General features: G+C 33.1%; 1 long non-coding RNA gene across 1 annotated transcript; it reads left to right on the forward strand.

Annotated features, from left to right (window-relative positions):
• Positions 1-6,914: 6,914 nt before the first annotated feature.
• Positions 6,915-8,344, forward strand: LOC131162154 (uncharacterized). Its single transcript, XR_009138692.1, has 2 exons — positions 6,915-7,452; positions 7,826-8,344. It is a non-coding gene; the product is annotated as an uncharacterized LOC131162154 (long non-coding RNA).
• The last annotated feature ends 1,457 nt before the right edge of the window (positions 8,345-9,801 follow it).

The raw sequence follows: 9,801 nt of genomic DNA on the forward strand, positions 1-9,801 counted from the left end.
CTCGTCTAACTAGATCACTTGAAAAATGTTAAATTACTGGGATGAGACACTCTCAGCAAGAAAAAATATACTATTATCAGTGTGTGACAACTGAGTATACATAAATAATTTACTGATAAATAACTGAAACTGAGATATCATGTAAAATATGATACTGTGTAACTCACACCTATGTGGCTTAAAATACATCTGCAATATTTGAGCTTTCTATTTAATCATACTTCTAGTATTATAATATATCTGCTGTTATTTTGTAAATCTGTATATATATAACTGTGAAAACATCTCTGAAAAACTGTATGTCATGATTTAACCCCTCATAACAGGGTTGTGCGACCCGTAGGCGGGACTTAACATTGCTTGGCCTACCAGGATAAGTCAACTGTAACTCTATCAATCATCAAACTGACCATACTACAATCCCTCCAAAGGCTCGTTAATTGGCCTCTCCCTCGTCAAACCCACCACTTCAACCTAGATTTCTGGGGAGCTTGTAATCCCTCCAAGGCACAGTTGACAGAAATCCACATACTATCTAAGATATGTGGTTGCACTCTGATTTGAAATAGTAACGGTACCATACTCTGCTGACTGAATCTTACTGAAATAATTCATTAAGAATCTGATATTGCATAATAATATTCTATATATACATCTTACTGTTTTACCTTGATTTTGATCTAATTGAAATAACTATAACATTGTAATATCTGGTCTGAATATGCTGTATAATCTGTAATATCTAACTGTATTGTATAATCTGAATGTTATGGTTCTGAAGCCTGTAAATCATGGTATTCTGAAAATGTTGTAAATTATCTATCTGCATATATATACTGTAAATCATAATTCTATAAATTTGGTAAAATATGTTTCTATACATAAATACTACAGATTATGATATTCTGAAACTGCATAAATTCCATACTGAACAATATTTACTCAGGCCACACAATTAATGAATAAAACTCATATACTCGAATTTATATAACTGTATAATTTATACTATGTTTCTCATAATCAATTACTATAATTTACTGGCAAAATTCTTGATTTAACTAGCATAGCATATTTCCCTTACTGGACAAACAAGACTCATTTACTGATTTCTAACTTATGCCCACGGCGTTCATAATTTCACAATCCTAAAATTATACAAATATATATTTCCCTGTTAATCAACTGAATTTTTAGAATATTTTCCATACTCACATTTCCTGAATTTATAAACTATTTATCATTTACCTGGATTCCTGAGAACATCCACTAGGTTGTCTAACCTGCCTGCAGTATATGCACCAAAACCTAAATTCACAATACCTTAGTTTAATCACCTTAAATACCAATATAACAACATCTAAAACCAAATATGGGTTCAGAAAAACCTACAAGTCAAATAACCCTTGAATAACCTATTTACCATAATTTTGGGATGATTCCTTGTAGAGAATCTTCCTAGGATCATTGTGGTAGCTTCTAATCGTCGAACTAGGGAGAAACGGAGCCGAAAATCTAGAGAGAAGGCAAGGAATTTCAAAATTCTAGAGAGAGAATGAAGGAGGAACTAATCTGCTTGCTAAAATCCAGATTTTCGCATATATATATATATATATATATATAGGTGACTTGACACGTGGCTTCATCGACGAGACACGTGGCCTCATTGACGAGGTGAAGAAGGTAGTTCATTGACGAAGCTAAAGAACTCGTTGACAAATCAATGGGTCTGAAATACACCCTTTCGGTATCTCTTCATCGACGAGACACTAAGACTCGTCCACGAATCCTATAGGGAGTTTCGTTGACGAAACCAAGACATTCATCGACGACCCCTATTTTAACCCTTTGAAATTTTCCTTCCTTTCTATTATTTAATTATTATAATTTTTGGGTCGCTACAATTCAGCCCTCGGGCGGCCTTTGGGTAGAGATTGAGTAGGCACCATCGTACCACTTACGACTGACTTAGCTTTAGTTGGCCGGCTATTTGCTGGGTCCAACCTTCGGGTTGCACAACCCATCATGGGGAGAACCATGTCGCACGTGTATGTGATGGCGTGACGACGCTAGTCCTATAGACCAGATTGTATCTTCTTGGCACATATGGGCACATTTACTATAGAAAAGGTTATATTGAGCCAGCAGTATGTTATTATGAAAGCATGTATTTTCAAATATACATTTTAGTACAGTTTTAAATGCTAGTTAAATGATAAATGTTAGTAGTATTATATAAACACGAAATCTCATGTTAACCACACACTAATGATAATGTAATCCATCTTACTGAGAGGTGTCTCACCCTAGCATACAAATGTATTTTCAGGTCCTCCAAGGGATCGAGCCTAGCGTTCTTCTGAGCTGAGTTAGATAGCAGACAGTCCTTGTCAGAGCTCATAAGATATTAGTCAGTGTCTGTCTTTTGGGGATTGTAGTAGCAGATTATGTTTTGAATTATGTATGGATGTATATGGGAATAGTTAGAAACTCCGGTATGTATTAGATGGTATTTGTACTTTTGCTATGTATGTTTATATAGATTAGTATGGAACACCTGTTTTCCCTTGTTTGGGCGGGTTGTATATGTACGGTATCAGAAAGTATGTATGTTTAGTAGCACTCTGGGGCCACCTAGAGGGCCGGGGCATTACACATATACTCCAAATTAGTTTAAAAACTCTAAAATACACCATTTACCCTTGTTTTGGGATGGTGTCCTAGAACCCCAACTTGAAAATCTACTTTGCCTATGTTGTAGAGAATCTTCCCAAGAACCCTGTGGTGGTTCCTAATCGTTAATTCGGCCTAAAATGAAGTTGGAATCAAGAAGGGAAAGAAGAGGGGTCATGGGTTTGCATGAGAGAGAGAGAGAGAGAGAGAGAGAGAACATTTGTTTGGTTTAATAAAAAACACTCGTGGGACTTTGTTATATTCAGTACTGTAGAGAAAATCGTGTCGGTTTTCTCTGACCCTTAGAAAATAGTCGTCGATTTTCTATTTAATCGGCCCAATTTTTATCTTTTACCTGTTACCGCTCCATGGTAAAACCAAAACCATCGCTAGTTTTTTGTCTCCTCCAGAAAACCGCCATTGATTTTCTATTTAACCGGCTTCTTTTCCAAAATTGTCACCAATTTTCTGTTCCCTATAGAAAATCGTCGCCGTTTTCTCCCCCTTCCAGCCAAAAACCTTATTTTCTCATTTATTTTTATTATTTCATTTTCTTGGGTCTCTACAATATAAGTCATCATGGTTAAGAATCAAAATAAGTTGTGCCAATTAAAAATATCTACATATTGTTTAAATCTTATATAGACACACACACACACACAGAGTATGATTTGTGCAAGTATGTTTTGAAAGAATATATTATTACAATATTAATTAATGTTTTAATTTTTAAGTATCCAATAACATTTTTATAAAGGAATTTTTATAAAAGAATAAAAGAATTTGCACTTAATGTCCTAATCTTTTCTAACACAACTAATCTCAAGTCCAGGTAAAGAAGGAGAGTTGCGTTAGGTAGTTGACAGTTAGCGCAAAATTTTGTTAATAAGGACACTATGATAATTTTATAAAAGAATATAAAAGGAGGATATTAGGCTTCTTATATATAAAGTAAAGTGAATTCTCACATCCTTGATGTATGATGCTCACTCTTTCCCTCATAAATCAAATGCATTGCCTCTACTCAAATTAGGGACTTTATTAATAAAAGGGGACTACACAATATTATGATCTTTAACTTATACAAAACACTTCAAGTAAAATAAAATAATTTTAAGTAAAACAAACATATCTTAATTAAAGATCACATCGTTATATGCTCACAATTACCTTGGTCAAAAATTTGTTGTGCTAACTTAAAATAATACATAGAAAAATATGATTGATTAGTTCTCTTAAAATGATCTATGCCCATTTTATTTGATTAAAAGAATCTAAATTTCATGCACCTCAATGTTTTTTTTTTTTTTTTTTAATCATTGGGTATTGAGGCATTAAAAAATAAGCAAAGAACTACATAGTAAAAAAAGCGCCAATTTAGCAAAGCTAAACCATTAGGAAAATTTTCAAAATTAATTATTGGTTACCAAGGTTTTTTTTTTTATTACATAGGAACTCCAGCCACCAACAAGCCCTTCGGACCCCCTGGTGCGGCACCAAACCTACGGATCAGCGTTTTCCCCATAAATCTCGCCGATCAGGTAAAGTCTGGAATACGGACCCGGCTTCCGTGCATCAGTTGGACGTTCGGCCAACTCGACTCGCGAGACACATCTCCATTACCATCCACGATCCCCACTGGCTCACAGAGTGAACTCTCATCATCCACGGTCCCCGCTAGCTCACAAAGTAAATTCTCATCATCCACAGATACTATTGGTTCCGTGAGTGTATCTACCTGGAATTGAACTCTCGATGCTCCTTCTTACGTGTTGATGCATTTCCACCACTCCATGCCCGTTGGTTACCAAGTTTTGTAAGATATACAATTTGCACATTGATTTCCTTCTCAAAGAGTATAAACTAGTTATAAGTTTTAGTCCAGGAGTTTGAGGTATATAAATATATAAAGGACAATACTTCATCTAGGTTGAATGTCAAAAATATATGATATAGGGTTTAAAGAGAATCTAATTCATTAATATCTTAAAGAAGATCAAAATTTAGGCTAATTGAAGAGCGTATCGAATGCTAACAATAGATAGAAAATAATTAAAGGTCATGATAGCCTAATTACTTAGCATAAATAAAAAGAGGCAACCTAGATAGCTATAAATTAATAAGTGGGTTGACACCAACACCAAGCACTTCTTTTAATTAGACTTTCCTTCTTTCATTGACATTGTTTGATTCTAGAAGTTGAAAACTATAATTTATGCATAATATAATTTGCAAAGATATCTAATATGTGATAATGCCATATCTTTTTCGGTTGACATGAGCTATTTCATTTATTGAGGTCGTGACATTAATCAAATGCTTTGATAAATATATTTATTAAATATTAATTAAATAATAATATATTTTAATAGAATTAATTAATTTAATTAATAGTGAGTTATAAACCTCATTGTAAGTAAATATAGCTCAAGTTTTAAGGTTTGACTGACAGAATAAAACTCTTACAATGACTACGGACCGAATCGTTAAAATTCCTAAATGGGCTCCACCATAAACAATTTTCACGGTCACAATATATAAATATATATAATTAAAATCATCCAAGATAAAAGAAAAAATTAAGCTTTAATTACTAATATTGTTTTTAACCTAAGTTAACACCACTTCACTGTTTGATCCAGCCACTCCATGCCAAGAAAGAAAAGTTCTTTGTGCAGCTCATGATTATGGGCTTTGGGGGGCGCCCCGGTGGCGGGGGGGTGGTGAGGAAACATCAAAAGTTGTGAGGAAAGTACAGTAACTTTTTAGATAAGGTTTTTTTTTTTTCTCTTTTTAGAAGGTATAGAAATAATAAAAATTTATAAAAATAAATAAATAATTATAGAAATATTTAAATTTAAAAATTAAAGTTATTTTATTAAATTACTTATATAGTTCCAAAATATAGTAAAAAGATAATGTGTAAGGCTGACAATATTTCAGGCATAATGACAAAAAAAAAAATAATTGAAAGCTACCTCTACTTTTATTTTAGAGGAAAAAGTTTTAAGATTTTTCATAATAATTGCTAAAATAATATAAATAAAAAAAATTATATCAATTGATAACATTATTATCATATAAATATAAAAAAAAAAAAAAACACTTTAGCAATAATTTATTATGAATAGTCCAATCGAATTCACTCAAGTGATAAGAGCTATTTGTAATTTTGGTGACTCTAAGGTCACCGAGTTCAATTCTTCCTTAAGTTTCATCCCGATGAATTACTAGTAACGCGTCAATAGGTGGAGAGCTTTCACCCTTAGATTTAGTGTCGCATTATAATGTCTAAAGTGACGCGATGGTAAGTAGAACTTTTGATTTATATAAAAAAAAAGTCATTTGGAATATATTTTATGAAAAGAAAATAAATTTTAGATCTTAATTATATTAAAAATTGAATAAATTGAATATATTTTAATATTATATTTTATTAAATTCACATAAATTTAAATTTAAAATTTTTTAATTATGAAATAAAATAATTTATTATCAAAATAAAGAATTACTAACGTGAAACATAAATATTATGAGTGGCGGTGGGTGGGTATTTAGTGTTAATTTGTTTCACAGGAAACGAGGGAATGCAAGAAAAGATTGATGGATGGGAGTGGGTTTTTTTTGTTGCAGTTGTTTTCTTATTAATTATTTGTTTTTGTTTTTTATTTTTCAATAAATATAATGTATAAGAATTTAGGTTAAGGCAGCAGTCACGAGGTAGAGAGAAAGAAAATGAAAAGAAAAGGGGAATAACAATGATGATATCCTTTGATCCCCTTCTCCTTCCCTTTCTAAATATGCTCCCCCCCCCATGGAATTAACCCAAACCCATCCCCCCCTCTCCCCCTCTCTCTTTCCATCTGAACCCATTCCACTCTCTTCTCTTCTCTTCTCTCTCTCACTCTCACTCTACATCCCTTTCATCCTTCTAATTAATTGCTTTTTCTTCTTCTTCTTCTCCTCTTTCTCTCTCTTATTTAGTAGGGGGTGGGTTGCTTCATCAAGCCTTAAATAGAGCCAACTGCCCCCATCCATCCATCTTCTCCACCCCATCTCCCCCATATTTCTTGTTGCTTGCTTTTACTGCTCCTCACCTCTCTCTCTCTCTCTCTCTCTCTCTCTCTCTCTCTCTCTCTCATATTTGCCATACAACACCATATATATACAAGCTAAGGGGGGCAAAAGTTGGCTGTTCGTGTAATTTGGTTTCATGTGGGTTTGACAAAGGGTTTCTTACAGAGTTTATTGGCATTCTGTCCACCTCCATCTCTATCTAGCTCCATCCCATACATATGCTCTCTCTCTCTCTCTCTCTCTCTCTCTCTCTCTCTCTCTCATGTATATATACATATATATATTGGAGATGATGATGATGGAGTAGTGGCCGGTGGGGAGGTGGGCATACTGCCAACTGAGCTCTGTTGGATTCTCTTTGCAAAACCCTCGTGATGTATATACGTTTATCAATATCACCTGCCCATCCAAATCCCTCATCATCTCCTCTAGCTTCATACTTTTTTGTTCTAACAAATTGTCTTTCGATCGACCTACCGATCCTATCTATTTGATTAAAAATCGATCAAGAAATGAAAAGACCCATCTAATATATTCACACACACACACACACACACACACACACACACACACATATATATATATATATATATATATTTTTCATATATGTGTGTATTTATTTATGTTTACAGATTGATTATTAAGTAATTGGAGCCATTTTCTGCGGGTATTACGATGGAGCTGTTCACGCATCATGCCCAGATGGTCAGATCTTCTAGCTGTTCCTATTTTGATATATCTTACACCCCTTTTCTTTTTATATATATCGTGTGTGATTAATATGGGATCCTAGTTACCCTTATTTTTTCTCACAACTGCAGTGAATGAGTTTCTTCTTCTTCTCTTTTTGGTATTTTCGTATATTCTTAACTGATAGAATCAAACTCAGTTTTTCACTTTTTTTGTTCTCTTTTCACTTTCCCTTCCGAGTAAAATCAATCAAGAATACTAGTTTCAAGATCGGAAAGGTGATGGGTTCATCTCCAAATATCAACAGGGGAATTAATAGAACAAACCGTAATTATAAAATACACCATATTTCAATTCAATTTACTGATTTTTACTGTTTTGGGTGCAGAAAGACCATGATGATCGCCCATATATAGATGTTGATGATCATGAGATGAAGCATTCATTCATCAATCTCTGAAGGCTCGCAACAAAAATCGAAGCCAATCGCTGTAGAGATCTTCTCACTGCTGTGTTCTCTGTGGATCTGTGATGGCCCGTTGATTATGAGTTTCAAGCATTCATGCATGCCTGCCCCCCATTTTAATTTTCTTAACACACGCATAACTAACATTTGTTATTCAAATTTTTCTTTTGTGGCAATATATCTCTTTACTTGGTAATGGATAGCTAACTAGCTAAGGTAGGGTCGAGCTGTAACTAGGGTTATGTAGCCCTTTATTATATATATATATATATTCCGAGTACGTAGTACGAATTAGATATACCCTAGGCCATATACGTAGGCTCATGATTGAAGTCTGACAATGGCATTCATTTTATACTGCATCCTCACAGAGAGAGAGAGAGAGAGAGAGATATCAATTTTTCAGCAGAACCCTTAGCTAATCCAAAACTGGTTCGAAAGATGCATACGGCATTTCTCACATGGCTTCTGTAGTTCTTCATAATGGCTGGCTTCCTTTTGTTGTATTCAGGTTAGTTCTTACTGATCCATCTGCTGCTAGCTAGCTAGCTAGCTAATTAGTTTATCTTCTAGAAATGTGAATGAAATAATAAAAACTAAAATTATAGCTTTTGATTCATTAGACTGATGGAAAAAAAAAAAAAACATTTGACTTCGATGTTGTTTTGTAGGAGTCATACCTTGGATCATGGATTTGAACAAAATATTGTAATATGATATTGTAATTTGTAATGGGTGTTGATTGAATTTATACAATTTCAATTTCAATTTCACATATGATCTTTGGAAAACTTCCTTAGATTTGTTTTAGCAATTAGTGTTTAGAAAATGTCATATTACACAATCAATACAGAAAGGAATATGAACACCTGCAATAGGTAGGGAAGGAATTTGAGGTTGAATAAAAAGATTGGATTATTTTGTTTTTCCTTGATGCATTTTTAAGGAAAAGTTTGATAAAATTATGTATTAAGTTCTTTTTTTTGTAACACAAGTTCTTAATGTAACTAGAGTAGCGTCTGAAGTTTGAATGTAAAGATCTGTCATAATCAATTAGTACGATCAGACAATTGTAAGGCTTTGTATTTGCCTGAAGTGGTAGAAGTTTCAATTCGATTTTTTAACAAGTCGACTCCAAACTGGTTGAGCCAATTTGAGAAATAAGTTTGTGATAGTTCAACTTTCAAGATCATTTTAGCATTTTGATTTTATGTTCTTCCATACCAAGTTAGCTAGCTAGGATTGCACAACAAGTACCCACCTAGATCAACTAAGTGGATTATTAACAATCAATTTTTTTATTCTCGATTGAGTCTAATTATTACTTCTAATCTTTTCTCTTGCGACTTAAAAACAACGAAAAGGAGTGAGACTTGACGTCATTTTAAATAGAAAAATTTCAATCATTTCAATTTGTTTGATCGGGAAGAAGAGTGAGAGAGGTAATATCTATCCCAAAATATTAAAATTTGAGTTAGTGCATAAATTTTAATGAGTAAGAATTGACAATTGATAGGATATCACCAATGGATTTCTTTTTTATGAATTTCTTATTTTAAACCCGGTAGTAGAAAATTGAAGAAGAAGAAGCCTTAAATTTCATTAATTGGGGTGGCCTTAAATTTCATTAATTGGGGTGGGTCACTTGAATTCTTTTCTAATCTAATAATTCATTCGATTAAGTGTTTTTTCTATTAATTAAAGACTATTAAATTAATTTTCACTATGTTATAAACAAAGATTCTCTATCAAGTCTATTTTTAAAATGTCCAAATGATCTAACAATCCCTTTCTTATCTTACCTTTGATTGTAGTTATGCCTAAATTATTATATGTGCATGATTGTCTGTCACTTTATTTATAATGTCATACCAATTAAGAAATTATTAAAGTGTAAG

The sequence above is a fragment of the Malania oleifera genome, chromosome 8 (genome assembly GCF_029873635.1).
Source record: "Malania oleifera isolate guangnan ecotype guangnan chromosome 8, ASM2987363v1, whole genome shotgun sequence".
NCBI classification, from domain to species: Eukaryota; Viridiplantae; Streptophyta; class Magnoliopsida; order Santalales; family Ximeniaceae; genus Malania; species Malania oleifera.